This window comes from Panthera onca, chromosome C1 (genome assembly GCF_046562875.1).
Source record: "Panthera onca isolate mPanOnc1 chromosome C1, mPanOnc1 haplotype 2, whole genome shotgun sequence".
In the NCBI taxonomy this organism is placed as follows: domain Eukaryota; kingdom Metazoa; phylum Chordata; class Mammalia; order Carnivora; family Felidae; genus Panthera; species Panthera onca.
In genome coordinates, this window is record NC_138346.1 from 86586798 (window position 1) to 86606466 (window position 19669).

The 19669-nt window shown below is 36.1% G+C and overlaps 1 protein-coding gene across 18 annotated transcripts in view; it reads left to right on the plus strand.

The window, feature by feature from the left end:
• QTMAN (queuosine-tRNA mannosyltransferase) overlaps positions 1-19669 on the plus strand; it is a 397197-nt gene that overhangs the window by 150986 nt on the left and 226542 nt on the right. The window contains exon 1 of one of the 18 annotated variants that reach the window (XM_078451327.2): positions 810-1298. The exons of the other annotated variants lie outside the window; for them this stretch is intronic. The gene's annotated coding sequence lies outside the window, so the exon portion shown is untranslated. Of the gene's footprint in view, positions 1-809; positions 1299-19669 lie in introns of those variants that run through there. 18 annotated transcript variants of the gene reach the window in all.

A 19669-nucleotide genomic window follows, 5' to 3' on the forward strand; every position in this document is an offset into this window, starting at 1 on the left:
TGACCTCATCGTAACTTGGTTTCATTGGCAGAGACCATCCAAATAAGGTCGTATTTACAAGTGCCAAGGGTTAAGACCTGAATGTATCTTTTTCGGGGACAGAATTCAATCCACTACACTATCATCCTTGAATTCAAAGTGTTATTTGGTGCCTATTGCTTGCTAGGCTTTCAGTAAATTTTTGTTAAAGGACTGCCTGGTACCATCATATACATTCAGTAAGCCGTAATATAGTCATTACTTCTAGAACTAGAAGAAACAGTAAAAAATCATATAGCCCATGCTTTCCATGTGAAAGATTATGTGTCATCTTTAGTTTATTGGTAAAACAACAAAAAAGTTTGAGTGATTGGACTATAATCACATAGATACTGTCCACTGGATGGTATGAACAAAATTTTTATTATTTAAGTGCTATCATAGAGTCTTTGTGATAAATCTTTTTTTCTTACTAATTAGTGTTTTTAGATATTAATACCTGACATTGAGATGATATGACAGATATTAACATAGTTAGGACTTCAGAGCTCGTCTAATCAAGCTGTTATTTTACAGCCGAGAAAGCAGAGGTCTGAAAAGGTTAAGTGAGTTGTCGAAAACCAGGGGTAGGTGATGACATTTCTGGGTGGGTCCTGAGTGTTTAGTATTGAATTCTATAATTTGAATCTAATGAAGCAAATTTGATAGCACCTAGAACACACTGATAAAAATCAATAACATGCTTCAAAATAAATACTGAAAGAATGTGAAATAATTTAAAGGCAAAGGTAAGGGATTTTTTTTTTTTTTAATGTTTTATTTTTGAGACAGAGAGACACAGAGCATGAGCAGGGGAGGGGCAGAGAGAGAGGGAAACACAGAATCTGAAGTGGGCTTCAGGCTCTGAGCTATCAGCACAGAGCCTGACGTAGGGCTTGAACTCACAGTGAGATCATGACTTGAGCCAACCAACTAAGCCACCCAGGTGCCCCGAGATAAGAGGTGATTTAATTAATCAGCAATATTATTCTCTTGCCACTGAAGGCAAATGGAGAAAAACGGGCTCAAACACCACGAAAAGCAGATTGGGTTCGTTTTCCATCTGGACAGTCTGACAGTGGGATTGTTGAGAATTGTCATGGGGAATTTGACGAGGAATGAACTCAAAACAAAACGAAAACAAAACCCACACAAATTCACTTACTAGTTTGGTCTTACCTGGAAATTTCTTTTTTTTTTTTTTTTTCAGAGCCACTCGTTTGCTCAGTCCACATCAGTACTTTTCCTCTGAGAATGTAACTTTAAGTGTATTTTACAAGGTGAGATTTCCAACCACTGCAGTCACAATCTTTGAAATTCCTTGAATCTGTAGCTCCTCAGTGCCTGGTTTCTATATCTGTTTCCCATAAAACAGGACATGATGGAAACGGTAGCTTACAAATCTTCGACCTTCAGATTACAGTGTAATATTCATACATCAGACTTCCTCTGGATGGATCAAAGTTTTGTGTCTCCAGTAGGATCCTTGATGCCTTCCAAGATTGAGAGAAAAGGACTAGTTTAGTATTCCTACCTACTGTATTGATCCATCCTCTTCTGGGTTCTGGCATGGCTTTAGCTAGTTGATGGATTTTCTAGCTGTGAATGACTGTCATGTCTCATTTGAGTACTTCCTGTTGAGTACGTTCAGTGCCTGACTTCTCTTCACTTACTGGTTGCTCTGACAAAATCAGATTGCCTGCGTGCCACTTGCATATAACTGTATGCTCTTTTCTACAGACTGCCTTTCTTATGTCTGTAGCCTTCCCTTTTGATAAAGGCAGTTATAAGCAGTTATAAGTTTCTATTTTGTGTTAGTTTAAAAATGTAATCTAACCTCTTCTTCCATAGGCTTTTACAAGCTATCTAAAAACAAAACAAAACAAAATAATTAAGCCTTGCTTGTCAGTGGCTGTACATACAAGTGGCTCTCGCTGTCTTGGAAAGGACGACAGTCGGGAACCAGAAAGTCCTTAAACCTTCCTCATGTATTCAATGAGAGTTTCTTGACACCAACGAACGTTTACAATTTTAAGGCAGTGGCTCTGGGGACTTCAAAGGCAATTATGGTTATTAGCCCTCTTTTCAGTTGTCAAACAGGGTAGCCACTGCCTGTGTCAAGGATTAAGAAAGAAGTGGACACAATAGATGAAGATGGGCCAGTTCAAAATACCAAGCATCCAAGCTTTCTAGCTGCTGTGTTGGATGGAAAAGTTAGAGAAATTCTATATTACTTACTTCTACTTTGTTAGGGTGTTAGCATTGGATTTCTTTTTAAAAAGATAACTATCAAGAGTTATACAGACCCCCAGTGGATAATTATGAAACATATCAATCAATACAGATCCATGTATAGCCTAATGTATTTACCTTCAGTGTTATTTATTAGCCCTAAGAGTTTGGAGAAATAGCTTAACTTTTCAGAGCCTCAATTTTCTTGCCTCTATAAGTGGGACCAATAAAACCTATCTTGCAGAATAGTGTGCAAATGAAATTAAATCAAATGAAATAATGTATGTCAGGGCCCTAACGTGGTACCTGGCATGATGTAAGTGACACACAAAAAGTACAGTGTTTCTTTACATTTGGATAGCACTGTACAGTTTTCTCACATACTGTATTATCCCATTTTATACTTTCTCACATACTGTGCCACCCCCTTTCAAATGAAACTATGAAGCAGTCAGAAAAGATGGTGATATCACCTCCTGTATGTATGAGAAAGCTGTGTTAGAGAATGATTAGTCCACATGGTTATGTATGTGTAGGTCTTCTGATTCCTAGGCAGAAGCCTTAGCCTTTTCCCTACTTTATTTAAACTTCTAAGTTGCTCCTTCATTCATTTAAGGTTCTAGCTATAGGTATGAAGGGTTAAGAGGCCAGGGCTTTAGTGGATTTCCTGCTGCCTTTTAAGTCTGTATGCCAGTGAAATAACAGATATCTGTTATGCAGGGCTTTGGGAAATAATTTAAGATGCTAAACAACCATATAAAATTGAATGTTTTGAGTTATAACATTTATTCTCTTAACAGTCACATTTTCTTTACTTGTTTGTAAGTTAGAAACATCTAAAAAATAATTAGTTCCAGGCACACCTGGGTGGCTCTGTCGGTTGAACATCCGACTTCGGCTCAGGTAATGATCTCGCGGTTTGTGGGTTCAAGCCCTGTGTCAGGCTCTGTGGCTGACAGCTCAGATCTTGGAGCCTGCTTCTGATTCTGTGCCTCCCTCTCTCTGCCCCTCCTCTGCTCACGCTCTGTCTCCCTCTCAAAAATAAGTAAACATTAAAAAAATTAAAACAAAACAAAACAAAACAAAACCCTTCTTACTAACAAATTCTGAATTGCTACTAAGGCGCTTTTGTTGAAGAATTCCTGAGAATTAGAGTTACCTATTTTTTGTTGGAGAAACTAATTTTATTAATATGTGGTAATTAAACCAACACTTTAGGAATTATGAGCAAATAGTGTAGGGCATTGCTGGATTATCTTTTTTTCTTTAAGTTCACTGAAAGAAAACATTCCCAGTAATTGTTAACACTTGTAGAAAATCCTGTGAAAAAGTGATGGAAAGTACTCGGCCCTTGTACCATACCTAGGAATTAAAAAAGCAAGATTGGTCCACATTATGCAGTATGGTGCATGTTCGCTCTAAGTCCACATACTTCAATGCACAGAACTGGGGCAGGTGTTATTAATAAAAAATAATAATAAAAACCCCTTCTATTTTAAATAAGGATGCTATTCTGCCAGCTTTGAAGCTCACACATACTCTCTAACTTAGCCCAGCTTTCGCTCATCTGGTCTTTAAATGGCTCCTTTCATGTGGTCAGCCCACGAGCCATGCGTACTGCCGCTCAATCACGCCACTGTACGTCGCCATCATGAGGGTGGTTTGCATGATTTGCATTTCCTGTACTGTTTGAGCTTCAATGAGCTCTAAGCGCCACGTATGAAGAAACCACTGCCAAATAATGCAATGATTTGATGATTTTAGTCAAACCAGATGAGTTTGTGCTGCAGTCAGGCTACCAGGTCAGGGGTAGGGGTTGGGGTGGGGGTGGGGGTGGGGAGATGTTGCCAGGATATCCTATAAAAAAAGCATTCTTTGCAATGTCCATACATGCAAGATGTGAATTTCTTAACAGGTCTGGTTATGTAACAGAAGAAGGCTACTTCGGGGAAGATGGCACTGAAGGGCTTTGATGAATAACCATATATATGTTACTTTTAGAAAATTCAGTCTTCTAGATTTTAGTTACATCATGCTGCCAGTGTAATTATTTATTGTGACAATAATAGGTTTTGATGGCATTAATTTTCTAACCATACAGAGTTAAATTTAGTCAAAATTAAATACATTGATTACGTGCCCCCTTTTCCTATAAAAGAAAGCTTGTATTTTATTAAAAAGTGGTTGATAAAAGCTGTCGGACAACTCCTACAGAATTGGCATAGTAGTGGGCCAATGAATAGTTACTAAAGTGGGGAAGAAAAAAAATATGTACCAGATACTAGTCTTCATGAAAAACATAGACAGATGGGGAGACAGACCTATATGATGCCACAAATAGATGAATATCTTGTAAGGATTTCAAACAAATGTTGAAAGATCCAGTGAAATTTTAAAAGTTGGTTTAAAAGTATATCTTGTGCTTATAAATAGTGTATTTATTTCTGCTCACCTGAAGCCCAACCTGTAAATTGTTCATGAAATATTTTATCAATATTAAGCAAAAAGCATGTAGACTGAATCTATATATAACCATAGAGGTATTAAAATGAATCTCATTAATAACATTGACTTTAATTTTTCTTAGACTTCTTACACTCAGATATGGTGTTATATGCCTATAAGAAAAACTTCAGCAGAAATCCTGTTAACCGGTAATTGATAATAGCCTCAAAGATTTCCTATTCTTGTTACAGATAATTGAAGAATATTTATTCTTTTTTCCCATATAATGTATACTTTGTGAAAATGTACCTGATAACATGCTGCGGGTGCTTCTCAGTAGTTTTTAGTTTAGTGCCAGTTCACTTGATTACATCCTACCAGCTAATCAAGTGTCTTTCGTGCATGCCCTACAGCAGTTTTAAGATATTCTAAAGAGGAACCTTCAAAGCCACAGGTACTTACTGAGGAAATTATTGTATAATTATTTCTATTATGAAAAAGTAGGCAACTTATGTGGAGGAGAAACTAATATATTATTCTGTCTACACTAAAGTGGTTTTGCATGTTGCGTGTATCAGGCAGCCATTTAAGCCTGAGAACGGTTTTCATGTGATGAGGACTGGAGTGTTCAAGGCCAGCCTTCACTTCCTTTTTAATTATCTCTTATACTTTCTTTGCTAATTTCTACTTTTAACACTGATCTTACTTTGATATATGAATTAATCCCGATCTAATGCACGGTTTGGCACTATTGGATTGTTACTAGAATATCTGCCATGGGAAATCTTGACCCAGGGAGCACTTTTTTCAAAGTGTCTGAATTTAAAAGAGGAAAAATTTGTCCTCCTGAACTCTTTCAAGTATTCAATGCAGTGTGCTCACTGATGATATTGGAATGTTGCATTTTAGGTACTATCGTAGCTGTTACATAGATTATTAAAATTATTATTGCTTATTAGGTAAATTAGCTTCAAGAACATTAAGCTTATTAATGGAGATTTTAGCTTTATGTAAATACATTTGAATAATGAATAATATTGTACCAACTTCTCTTTGAACATTCTTCTTGGTTACTTAGTTTCTAAGAAACTATTTTTTTGAAAATAAAAATAAATTGTATTTTTAGATGCTTAATCCCATGGGGGAAAGGAACACATTTTGCATTAGTTGTCTTTAATTTATTAAACGATTCTGCAACGCGCTCTGTGCATAGATCACGAAAACCACTGGCACACATTTTTCCTGACCTCACAACATAAGCTGCACTCTTGTGGCAATCCCAGCAAATGTGTTTATAAAGATTCCAGAAAGAATAGTCTTGTGACTAAATAAGAAACAGAAGCTCAAGCTAAGAGCCAAACAGATACCTATCGGTTTCCTTGAGTTTAATCTGATTAAAAACATGGCCCTCAAAAACATTAAATACAGTGTCATGTCAGAGAGGCAGCATATGATAAATATAGTTCATGACAGGAAATCGTTATTAAATCAGCATTACTAGTGAATCTGTTATGGAAATTTCCCTGTAATTTAGTTACGTTTCCCCCGTTTTTCACCTTCAGTGCATCACTATACTTTCCTGCTTTAATGTTAAATATGCAATTTTCAGTTGACTGAAAGGCAGTTTTCCTACTTTTAAGTAACACACTTCTTTATTGTTATCACTAATCAAACATGAACTGGCTGTTGACTTCAACTAGAAAAACCAATGTACAGAGTAAAAGTATTTCTTTTTACCAAGAACAATGTCTGTACTGGACATTGGCCATCGTGACCTAAATATAATAAACCTAATGGTAGCAACTTCATGGCTTTTAACAAGGGCAAGCAGTTGTTTTGAATGAGAAACACGGCAACTTGGTTGAATCTCAGATTGCTGATAGCCATCTAAATTTAAAACTAGTAATTATTTGACATAAAAAAGTTGACAGCTTCGTATCTAACTTCATCAGAATCACATCATCTTTATGGTTTGCTTTGAAGAAATACAGGTACAACATTAGTCAATATAACCCATGTATTTGTAGCTAAACCCTGAGTCCTCTAATTCCTTAACAGTTCAGAAAGCATTTTTTAGAAAATATTTTTACAACGCAAGAGGATTATTTGGCTGACTTACATTAATGAAACATTTTGGCACATGTTAAAGATTTCATCGAGCTATTACAACCACCCCCAAAAAATCTTGGTTTCTATTTAAAATGTCACCAATGTGGAAAAAATACCATCAATCAAATTGCATATCTTCTAACTGGAGACAAAAAAAAAAAAGTAAAATAAAACGGAAACAAACAGTGAGCTTCCAGTTCATTTTTGGCTTCCCTTGGAATTCTGACTTAGATATGGTCAGTTATCTGTGGCCTTAAGATTATCTTTTTTTTTTTTCTCTTTGTTCCATTGTATGTTTTCATCTTCACAGGAATAAATCCACTGAGCAATATTCCTAACTTTATGCTGCTTTAGTCAGACACTGGGAATGCTTCGTTTTTGTGAATGAGAACAGTAAGAGAAATTATTTTTCTGGAGAAACACAGGGGCCCCACTTTATAATAAAGAACTACAAAATTGCATATCATTCTTTTCTTCTCTCTTTAAAATTATTCTTAAGGCCTTAGGGGGAACAAAGACCCCCTTCATAGGAAACTTAAATACTAAATCCTTCTTATGAGTTTAATCCAGGAAGAAACCTGTGTGCAAGTGGCATAAACAGCACTGGGACCCTTATCTCTTAAAATTTAGCTTCTTTCTAAGCAATACATGTAGAAAACTAAGTGGCTGTTGCCTAACTGTGCTCCCTGAGTTCTGTCAGTAATTCTTGTCTAATGAATCTTAGCCCTTTCTCTAGTCTCTCTTTGTGTCAGGACTATTTCACCTTGGAGGCAGGACAAGTGTCCTAGCCCCCAGATCATGAAGATGTTTTGAGCCATCTCCGTCTGTGCTTGTATATGTGTGGAGTAAAGGGATGTCTCACTTTTCTACTATAACTTACTCTTAGGAACACTCAGCTCAATTACATCATGTACCTGCTGTGGGAAAGATATTGAAACCACGGTAGGAAATCAAGTCACGTGACATTATTTAGAGGTTTTGCACAAAATGTGCTAGAATGCATGCCAACTCTATAATAAAATCACATGTGTATTATAATACAACTCTTTCACAGAACACCTACCCCAGTATCTTCAGAAAGTTCCCCAGCATTGGTTTATTTATAGACCATGCCGGAAATCACTCTAATAGTAACATACCAGCCTCCCATAACCATTGTGTGTGATAGCAAAACCTAAGTAAAGTAGCAGTGAATATTCTTGAAACTGTTAAGTAAGCAAGGCATAATTATATTCACCTAACATAGATTGGAAAGTGCTGGGAGAGATTAAGTTATTTGTGCAAAGATAGGCCACTTTTAAGTGGCAGGCAGAAGAAAAATCAAGGTTTCCTGGCTTGTGCTCTTTCTCCTCTATATTTACAAAGAAATATAGTGCATTATCTGACAATGAGAAGATTGTTTCACTCAGAAGTCACACTGATACTCTTGCTGTCCAAGTGACCTCAATCTAGGAGGCTTTTAGCTCAGCCACTCTGGCTGGTTGAGGGTAATCTGAAAGACTGACTGTATGTATCTCTGTTTTTCTAATTCACTTACTCAAAATGCCAGCTTTGATGACTTAAGTAATCAGGGAAGCTTTGTGGGGAGATAACGTGTTCCTCTGACTCTTCCTCCTTTTTACCGAGCAGCCAGGAGTTACTAATTAGGGATCAGGGAGCGAGATGAATGGAATACTAACCTTCTGGTGACCCAAGTCATCGCTGAAAATGCAGCAAAATTGGATCCAACTTCCTGATCAGAAGCTCCTTGTTGACTCTTTTTCTTTCGCCTTCCATGGGCTCATCTCTTTGTCCAGCCACTTTTAGTCTCTACATTTTTCTGAGGCACATCTTAGGATTTCAGGTCCATTTCCTTTTCTGGCTTCTGTTGTACCCAGTTCCTAACCTACATCACAAGGTGACTAGTGAGTTAGGTGCTCCAAACCGGACGGAGCCCAGCAGGATACAAGGGTGTGAGACACCTCAGGAAATCCTCTCCTTGTCAAGCGAAGGCAGAGAGGCTTCTATCTGTAGCCAGCTGAGATATGGAGTGAGGCATTGAACACAGATTTACAAATCAAAATAATAGTCTTCCAGGGATAGAATATGGACCAACATGCTGCAGAATTTTAACCTGCACATCCATGGGTAGGGGATAGACGGTGACAGTCATAAAAACAGGAAGGTTGTATCTTCTGGAAGCAGTGATCACAGAGACAGAGCTCATTACCTTAATAATGATAGATGGTGTTTTTAAATGTACTTATTTCTACAGGATTTCATCTGTTCCTCCTAGCAGGTAAGTATGAACAATCTCTTGTTATATACCAGGTTCAGAAAAGTTGTGCTGTGCTCAGGTTACCCATTAGGAAATTTTAGAGTCAAGACTTGAACCCAAGACCTCTAATGTAACACATGATTCCCGCCGAACCCCCCCCCCCCGCCAATCGATGCCTTTGGTTCTCAAACAGAACACATTTTTACTCTTCGTTCCTTATTTTCTTGGTCTCACAAAAATATATGCCAGGCACTATACAAGCACTGGGTAAACTAAGGTGAACAAACGAGCCATATACCCTGCGTTTGTGGAGCTCAGACTGCACTTCCTAAGACTGGTGATTGGTTTGGTAGTCACCAGCCACATGTGGCTATTGAGTCTGTGAACTGTGGCTGTTCTGACTTGAGATAAGCTATAACTGTAAAATACACCCTGAGTTAAAAATGTTTAGTTCGAATAAATAATGCAATTTTCCCGTATTTTTTATACCGACTATATGCTGATAATATTTTAGATGTATTGAGTTAAATAAAATATATTACTAGAACTGATTTCATCTTCATTTTCCTTTTTTTAATGGCTAGTAGAAAATTTTAGTGGCTACTAGAAAATGTTAAATTATATATCACTTACACTTATCGTAAATTATGTATCACTTATTTCCATTGGATAGCAAGCTGTGACCTGCGGGGAAGTGATTTTATAAGGGCTCATTCAGCAGTTTAGTACTTCGGTAGTTACATTTTTTACACGAAACATTTGGATCCTTTGAAATTTGTTCTGGTGCATGCTGGTCTGGATTCCAGTTTATTTTTTTCTCCAGATGCCTACCAAGCTGATTCAACACCAATTAGTTTGTTTGTCTTTGTTTTGAGAGGTTACCTTTATCACATGCTAACTCCTTGTATGGATTCTATTTCTGGATCTGCTCTTCTTTCCCATTGGTCCGTGTTATGTTTGGATCATTGTTATTTGGTGCTATTTTTTGAGATTTTAAAGTATTTTTTAATATCTGGTGAGGTTAATCGCCATCTCCACTTCCAATTAATCATCCCTCCCCACCTTCACTTCCAACAGAATTTTCTTGACTGTTGTTTTCTCCTTGTCTTTAGCTATGGAAATTAGGATCCGTTTGTCCAGTTTAAAATAAGCAAAAACAACCTTTTAAAAATTGTGATAAACAAACTCAAAGAGAATTGATGTCTATTTATGTTAACTCTTCCTATCTGAAGTAGTGGTACTGCTTTTCATTTATTCGAGTCATCTTTGGGATTCTTCCAGTAATACTTTGACATTTTCTTCTTAGAGCTCTTACCCATTTCTTAAATTTATTCTTAGAAATTTTACCTATATATGTATGTACTACTGCTTATGCAATCTTTTCTTAAATGCTTGCCATGTATATGTATATATGTATATATATACATATATATCACAAAACATAATATTTTTAGTATTTTAATAATTTAAAAACATACTAATTTTGTAGTCTGTAAGCTTATCAAATTCTCTAATTCTTTGTGAGAGATAGGGTTTTGGTTGATGGTGTTAAGCTTTCTAATCTTGACCACAAATACTGATATGTTCATTTTTTTTCCTTTTTAAAAAAATTTACCTATTTCTTTCCCATTTTTTTTCCTTTCAATTTTTTTTTTCTCCTGTCTAATTCTGTCATCTGGTTCCTGCAGCACAATGCTAAATAGTAGTGGTGACAGTAAGTATTTTGTCTTGTTTCTGACTTTAAAGTTTCATCTTAAGTATGAGGCTGGCTTTTGAATTGAACTGAACATATTTTATTATAGTGAAAAAAATTATGTATTCCTATTTTAAGAATAGCAATTTTATTGGATTAAAAAATCATGAATAGTTGTTAAATTTGTCAAATACCTAGTCATGATTATGCGATTGCTTTTTCTCTTTAGAGCTGTTGAAGTGATGAATCTTATTGATTTACTAATATTGAACCATGCTTGTGTGTTGAGGAGGAAGATCACTTGTTCATGATGTTTTACTGTCTTCATATCTTGTTGTTAAGTTCTGTTTGCTAATATTTTATTCAAGATTTATTTATTTAGAAGTGAGATTACTTGTTATGCATTGGTTTTGTTACACTTCAGAAAAATAAAATAATTTTGAAGTTCCTCACCCCCTATTAATACCAGCTTAAAAAGAAATGGACTTTTCTGCTCTTTAAAAATTTGCTAGAATTCCCCTGTGATATTGTGCAAGCTTAGTATCTCTTTTGGGGTGGAATGGTGGCAGTGGTTGTAATGATAGTGGTGGATCTTTTTTGGGGGGCAGCTTTCCCTATTAGGAAAATCTGTTTTTATTTGTTTTTATTTGTTTTTTAGATTCTCTACTTCCTCTGGTAGTTATTTATTTTTTATAAAAGTGTGTGTGTGTGTGTGTGTGTGTGTGTGTGTGTGTGTGTGTGTGTAGTTCTTTTCATGTTTAAGAAGGTTTTCTTTTTTTTCTTACTGGTTACCTTCATAATTAAGACTTTCTATGATACCCTAAGTTCACTAATTTTTGAGTTAGTATCTATTAATTCTTTGTAATAAATGATGATAAAATTAATGTGTTCCCACTTATCCATTGGTCTTTCTCTACCATCTGATTTCAATCAACATTATTTTTCTCATTTTTTTCCCCATATATTCTTTAAATATGCATATACTTCTATTGTTTGATTTGTAATCTTTCAATAGTATCTGAAGATTACCAGCTATTATGGTAAAGGCAATAGGCAATCTCTTCTACTTCCCAAATTTCTTTTACTTTTCCTCCAACAGTTGTATTATATTCCATAGCCAGAACAAACACCTTTTATGTTCTATTTGGCTACCCTAATTCCTGCATTGGTTTGGTTTTGGTTCTATAGCTAAACATATTTGTTGGAAGACTTCTGCTTTCAACCAATATGAAATAACAACTAGATTTGCTTTTCCCTCTGAAACAAAGAAAATGTGGACAAAACATGTGAAACCATTCAAGATGTAGCATCAACCAGGCCGTGATCCCTGAGACAAGCCAGTTAGATGAGGTGGGCACTCTTATTTCCCAAACTTTTTGCCTTGAAAGAGTTTCTGGGCCCTGATGCAAATAAATGGAATCCCAGGAAAGACTAGTAGACCTATGGAATTGAGGAGATGGAGGTAAGAATCTAGATAGGGGAAAACAAACAGCACACTCAGAATACTAGAATAAAGAAAGCTGCTGGAAGAAAGAACTCTGGAGGTGTATAGAGCATCCCCATTGAGCATTCATCTGAGTACAGATCAGTTCATGTATGTTAGGAAACTGACGGCCAGAGAAAGACCCATTTGAGAGGATTAAAAACAATAGTGGCAGGGCACCAGCGTGGCTCAGTCGGTTAAGCCTCTGATTTCGGCCCAGGTCATGATCTCATGGTTGGTGAATTTGAGGCCCTCTTTGGGCTCTCTATTGTCAGTGCAGAGCTTTCTTCAAATCCTCTGTTCCCCGCTCTCTCCCTGTACCTCCCCCACTCGTGTGTGTGTACGCACACACATACTCTCTCTAAAATAAACATTAAAACAAACAAAACAAAACAAGATAATGCCCATTGCTCACAAAAGGCCAGAAATAGTACCTATTCCCACCAGCCAGACTGGAAAACCTCATGATTCAATCACGGCTGTGGTCTCAACTGAGGCTCAACTGGAGAAGGATCCACTGCCAAGCTCACATGTTTGTTGGTACCATTCATTTTCTTGTCAGCTATTAGACTGAGGGTTTCAGTTTCTTGCTTGCTGTTGCCAAGGGGCCACCCTCATTCCCTGGTATGTAGGTCATCCTAACATGTCTGCTTATGTCTGTGAACCCAGAAAGGGAGAGTCGCCTTGAAATGCAAGGTGGTAAAATCTTATGTAATAGAAGCATATATGCCCTGTCACCTTTGCTGTATTCTGTTGTTTAGAGCAAGTGGTTGGTCCTGCCTACACTCACGGTTGGAGGGTGGGTAACACAGGCCGTGAATACAAGGAGGTGAGATCATGAGGGCCGCTGTAGAAAGTCTGTTGTCTATAGTAGTGTTTAGGAGAATGTCTTAAAAGCAACTGAATTTAAAAAAAGAACAGCAATAACAAGTTACTTTAGAAGAACAAAGTTAAACCCAGCAGCACATTTCTTATTGGAAACATTGCAAGGGAGAAGGCAGTGGAGCAACATCTTCAAAACACAGAAAGAAAACCTGAAACTGGCAACCTAGAATTCTATACCCATCAAAAATATCACTGAAAAGAATGGTAACACACGTGGTGAAAATAAAACAAATAAGTCCTGGGGATGTAATGTACAGCATCATGACTATAGTTAATAATACTGTATTGTGTATTTGAAAGTTGCTAAGAGAGTAGATCTTAAAAGATCATAAGAAGACAAAACTGTAATTATGTGTAGTAATGGACATTAACTAGACTTATTTTGGTGATGTTTTGCAGTATGTTGAATAGATATATTATAGGTATATTATATATATAAAACTAATGCATTTGTAAGAAGTAAAAACAACAACAACAAAACAAAAAAAGCAGAAAAACCCAAAGGTAAAATACAGGGTTTTACCCAAGAGAGAAAAGTAAGAGTTGAGAGGAGAAGAGGAGGAAGCAAGCAAGAAACTTTGTCATTTTTGGCACTATGTATTTTAATCCCAATGCTACTTCCATAACATTTTCAATTCCTCCTGGGTCAAAATCTTAGGAGTATACATCCATTGTTTCCTCCAAATCTGGGCTGATGTGTGTATATATTTGTGCATTCCTGCTTTACTTGTGGGTGATGGCAATCAAATAAAAAACGTATATCTTAGTTCTTTTGAATATTTTCGTGCACCACTCTTTTCCTGTATAAGAGAACTTTTTAACAGGGCTCAAGAAGTCCTAATAATTTGCATATGTTATATTTAATTGAGAATAGTATGTAAAAAATTTAAATTGTAATGATTTAAATTATTTAAATAACATAAAATAAATTTACTTTAAGTAATTTAAATTATTTAAAATGATATTTAGTATGGTTTTCAACATTTTACATACAACTGAGCTTTCATTTCAAAAATATTTTAATTTCGTGACTATGGGTCTCAACTCTTGTTTCTGTATGTGTGTGTGTGGAAGAAAAAAATAATATTTGTGCTTTCCTTCTCATAAGGTTTTTCTAATATTTAATTTTATATTATATATACTAAAATACGTGAAAATTCTGGGGACAAGTAAAATTCTAAGGTATTTTTTTTAGAATCACAATGTAATTTTTTAACTTTGTGTTAAAAATAACTGTGGTTCTTGTTTTCAGAATGCCTACTACAGTGGAGATACTTCCTCGAAGTACATGTTTTTATTTTAAGAAATTGCAAGTTTTCTGTATTTTTAATCTGGTTTTTGTCCTAGTGTAATGGTTCTATTCCACAAACCATTTGGTTTCCCACTTTATTAATTTTAGACCTTGTTCAATTTGGTGCCACCTTTATCACGGTGAATTTTAATATTGCTCTAGCAGTTTGACTGCCTGTGATTTCTACTATCTTGATGTATGATACAGGAAACATTTTGCTTAAAATATTTCATTCAACTATTGAAATGTCCAGCACTGTGTCAATTGACTGCTTATCAACAACACAAAGAAAGTTATTGATTCACTCCTGAAAAAAAATCACTTCAGTTTTTTGCATAATTGATATATAAAGATTTTCATTTGCAGTGATCAGAGTTTGGGCCACATGATTTTGATACCAGTGGGGTCAAGAAGGTTAGAGATTTTGGTAAATACTAGAAGCCTTGTAATACTGTCGTTAGTTGAAAAAGCCTTGAAACATTAGAAGCAAAAGACATCTGTTTCATCTAGACCCCTGAATGTCATACGCAATGAAAAGGTCTGGAGGTGTGTGGTACAACTTGGAGTTCAGAGCTGGAAAAGTCATTTGTTTTCATGGAGGCATTGGTATCCTACTCAGCTTCGAAGAATGAGTAGGCCCGGGATGGACACATATGGAAGAGCAGCCAGACAAGAGAATAGCATGTCGTTACATAGCGTTTATGAAGTGCTCTCCATGTATTAACACATTTCATAATTGTATTAATAGTTACTGAGGTGTTTATTGTCTTCACTTTTGAGTTGAAAAAACTGAGAAACAAATTTATTAAGCAACTCATTCCAAAGCTCCCATCTAGTAAATAGTCATACTGCCTTTTAAACTCAGGCTTTCTATAAGGGCACTTGTACCCCAATGTTTATAGCAGCACTTTCAACAATAGCTAAATTATGGAAAGAGCCTAAATGTCCATCAACTGATGAATGGATAAAGAAATTGTGGTTTATATACACAATGGAATACTACGTGGCAATGAGAAAGAATGAAACATGGCCTTTTGTAGCAACGTGGATGGAACTGGAGAGTGTGATGCTAAGTGAAATAAGTCTTACAGAGAAAGACAGATACCATATGTTTTCACTCTTATGTGGATCCTGAGAAACTTAACAGAAGACCAAGGGGGAGGGGAAGGGGAAAAAAAAAAGAGGTTAGAGAGGAAGGGAGCCAAAACATAAGAGACTCTTAAAAACTGAGAACAAACTGAGGGTTGATGGGGGGTGGGAGGGAGGAGAGGGTGGGTGATGGGTATTGAGGAGGGCACCTGTTGGGATGAGCACTGGGTGTTGTATGGAAACCAATTTGACAATGAATTTCATATTAAAAAAAAGAAAAAGAAAAAAAAAAAAAGAAATGGAAAGGGAAAAATAAATAAATAAACTCAGGCTTTCTGGCCCCGGAGTCTCTCTCCTTAGTCACTTATGCTATTCTGCCTCTAATTAATGGGAAGTATTTTGTGGGGACAGTAAAATGGGAGAAGTTAAGAAGGTTAAAGTCATGGAAGCTTTTGTAAGGGAGGCAAGAGGCATTCATATGTTATCCACATGAGTATAAAGCAGTTCAGTCTTTTTAGACGATAATTTGAAGGTACTATATTGTATCAGGAATTTCAGTAATCACACTAAACATTTGTCCTAAGGAATTTGGGAGACAATTTTTTATGGGCTTCACCTTTCTGTATGTCTTGCAAGCAGGAGTTAAATGCCTTATTGTTCTGGACTGTCTTTTTGAGGGATGTTTGTATGGCATAACAGCATTGGCATGTAATTTTGAGGAGATAGTATCTCCCTTCTGATCAGATAGCTTGTTTATTTATTGACCAGTATAATAACATCTCCCTATGGAGCAAAGTTTGGCAACTTTGCTTGCAGCTCATTGTGGAAGATTGGGTTTCCTAATCTCAGAGTTCTTTAGCTATGATGCTAACCCACTCCCTGTGCATCATCCATCTGGGCCTCTTCACATTATCCTCATGCTCCTTGGAGGCCAAGGAGAACCGATGTGAAATGAAGCTCACGCTGCTTACTGTGTCCTAAGCAATAAGTCCTTTGTCTAACCCAGGGGTGTCATGTCTGCTGCCAGCATCCAGGAAATGGGGGCAGGCTAACTTGTTAACTTCCAGGTAGGGCAAAATCTTAGACCCTTTACTGTTCTTGACAAAGGCATGATTAGAATTATCAACAATGCATCATATGTAATCCCTGGAAAGTAATCCAACTATCCAGTAATAAGGGACTAGTTTAGTAAATCATGAGACATACATATAGTGGAATATTAATTTCACAGCCCTTAAATATCATGTTTTTAAAGATTTAAAGACTTGGGAATAAACTCATGAAAACGTTAAGTAAAAATTATATTATGGTAACGATACATATCGTACATCTCAATTTTGTAAAATGTGTTTGTATGTTTAAGAGGACACTAGGATTAAATATCCAGAATGTAAAAGATTGTTACATATAGGTTGTAGAATTATAAGTGATTTTATTCTTCTCTTTTTCTATTTCTGTGTTTTTCAAATTATTCTATAATGAAAATATATTACTTTTATAATGAAGAAAAATACTGTTAATGAAGTCAAACTGAGGGATTTGACATGATATAATAGGCAGAGTAGATACTGTATATAATCTTGAGAGGACAGTAATATGAGGATATGTTTAAAACCCATGCAATCAAAGAAGATCTGGCTTTCATTAAAATGCACATATACAATATAACCGAAAACCATTAAAACAAAAGCAAAAATAAAAATCCAAGTTATAGCAAAGGAATACAGGAAACATAGCTATTTTGGAAATTCTAATTTAAGGAAACTTAATCCATTTGAACAAAAATCTAAGCTCATCAAAGCCTCTTGTTGTCTAATAAAAAGGAATTAAGTCAGTTAATCATGAGAAACAATGTTTGCATACCAAAGTACTGAAAGATGAAGTGATTGTATGTCTGACATTTGCCTTAAAATATTTCAGCAAAAAATAAATAAATAAAAATAAAGTGGGAGGAATAGTTGAACCAACCTTAGCAAAAATATTGATAGCTGTTGAAGTTGTGTGTTGGTTACATGGGACTTATTAAACTGTTAGTTTTGTGTGTGCTCAAAAATTTCCATAAGAAAAAAAATCAACAGAATATCACTGATTTATATAGTTTTAAAACAATATCTCTCATCCTTGGCTGCACATTAAAATCACTTAGGAACTTTAAAAAGTACTGATGCTTAGGGGCGCCTGGGTGGCGCAGTCGGTTAAGCGTCCGACTTCAGCCAGGTCACGATCTCGCGGTCCGTGAGTTCGAGCCCCGCATCAGGCTCTGGGCTGATGGCTCGGAGCCTGGAGCCTGTTTCCGATTCTGTGTCTCCCTCTCTCTCTGCCCCTCGCCCGTTCATGCTCTGTCTCTCTCTGTCCCAAAAATAAAAAAAAAAAAAAAAAAAAAAAGTACTGATGCTTAAATCTCACCGCCTCTGATTCTAATTTAATTGTCTTAGGTGTGGCTTAGGCATCAGGATTTTTTTTTCAATCTCTCAGGTGATTCTAATTTTAAAAACCATACTTCTAAGTGGACTTCACTAGGTAGATCTTTATTATAAGGGGCATTGACTGTAATAATGGATATTTTTTGACAGCATTTCCTAAAAAAATGTGTGTCGGTTTTCTGTTACATTAATTAATTCATGGAACATCTCTCAGTGAAAAGCAAGAAGAAGCTAATACTTTTTCTAGCGCAGATAGTTCTACTGAGTCCCAGAATAAAATAGTATAGGGACATAGCTTAATGATTCTTTTGATAAAATGATAAAGTTTCAGGTGACTCTAAAAAATGAATAACTAACATATCCCTTTCAAATATTAGTTGGGTAAGAAGAGGCTTAATTGATGTAGAGAAGATAGTTTAAAATGTTAGCATTTGACAATTTTCTTAAAGTAATTCTTCTTCATCTTAGAAAACAAAGAAGAATATTTAGAGATAAAGAAGAAAATTATCAGCCAGAGCTCCATTATCCATGGTAAATACTGATAATGCTTTACAGCATTTGATTTCAAATTTATTTTAACCTTCAATGGAAAAATTTCAAACAGAAATGTAGGGGTAGTAGTGTCATAAAGCTGTAGGTTCCCATCAGTCAGTTTCAATAATTATCAACTCAAGATCAGTCTTTTGTCATCTGTGAACCCTTTCCACGTTATCCTCCCCTCGCCCACACTGGATTATTTTGAAGTAAATCTTGTGTGTCATATTATTTCATCTATAAATATTTTAGTATGTATTAGGGCAAATAATCTTTAGGTCATTAACATGTGTCTGAGGTATTGGTATTCTGTGTTGACTGAAAGAAGATCCATATGCTACAGTTCCTAATTCTGTAGTTGCCAAAGATGGTGTTGTGTTATAAAAGTAAAAATCTGGCTTATATCCTTGAGCTGCAGAAGGATCTGCTGGCAGGACCAAGACTTTTCTCAGAAAGTAACTCCATCAGTTTAAATGAAGAAATAAGTAGTAGACTGAAATCCAAGAAACCCAGAGTTCTACCCATTAACCAGGCTCTCATTTGGAAGGTTTTGAGGATTACATTTACCTAATGTTTTGCTTTATAATAACCTAAACTGGTCTCTTATTCTCATTTCCTTTAGAGCCAGGTAGTTTCCCAAAGGGCTTGGCAGATTGATTAGTCAGTGTATTTTGGTAAGGTTAACATAGAGGCAATATGTTAGAAAGGCATTGAAGACAGGAAAATCATCTAAGAAGGTACTTCATTTTTGTGGCCCGAACTGATAACACAGCATTGGACGGGGGGAGAAGAGGCAAAACTTAGCATCTTATTTATAGTAGAAATTAGCAAAGCTTGGCGATTCTTCATTATAGGAGTTAAGAGTAAGGGGATAATCAAATATGCCTTCAACCCTACCCTCAGGATCTAGTATAATACTATGCTCTTTGCACAGAGTGAAGTGAGGTGGGCAAGGAATGATGGGGGAAATAAGGGATGGATGAGGCCAATATTAGTATACCGAGTTTAAATTAATAGCATGGCCTCCAAGTAGGTATTTTTTGTGGGCTGCTGAAAGTGGAGGACTAGAGTTCAGGTGATATATGAAAGCTGGGTATCTGCCTCTGAAGATTACTCATGAAGCTATAAGGATGATTGAGTTTTCATAGGGAATATTTGTTTAAGGAGGAGAGCATGTGGCTAAAGACAAATCCTTTCAGTAGTCCCAATG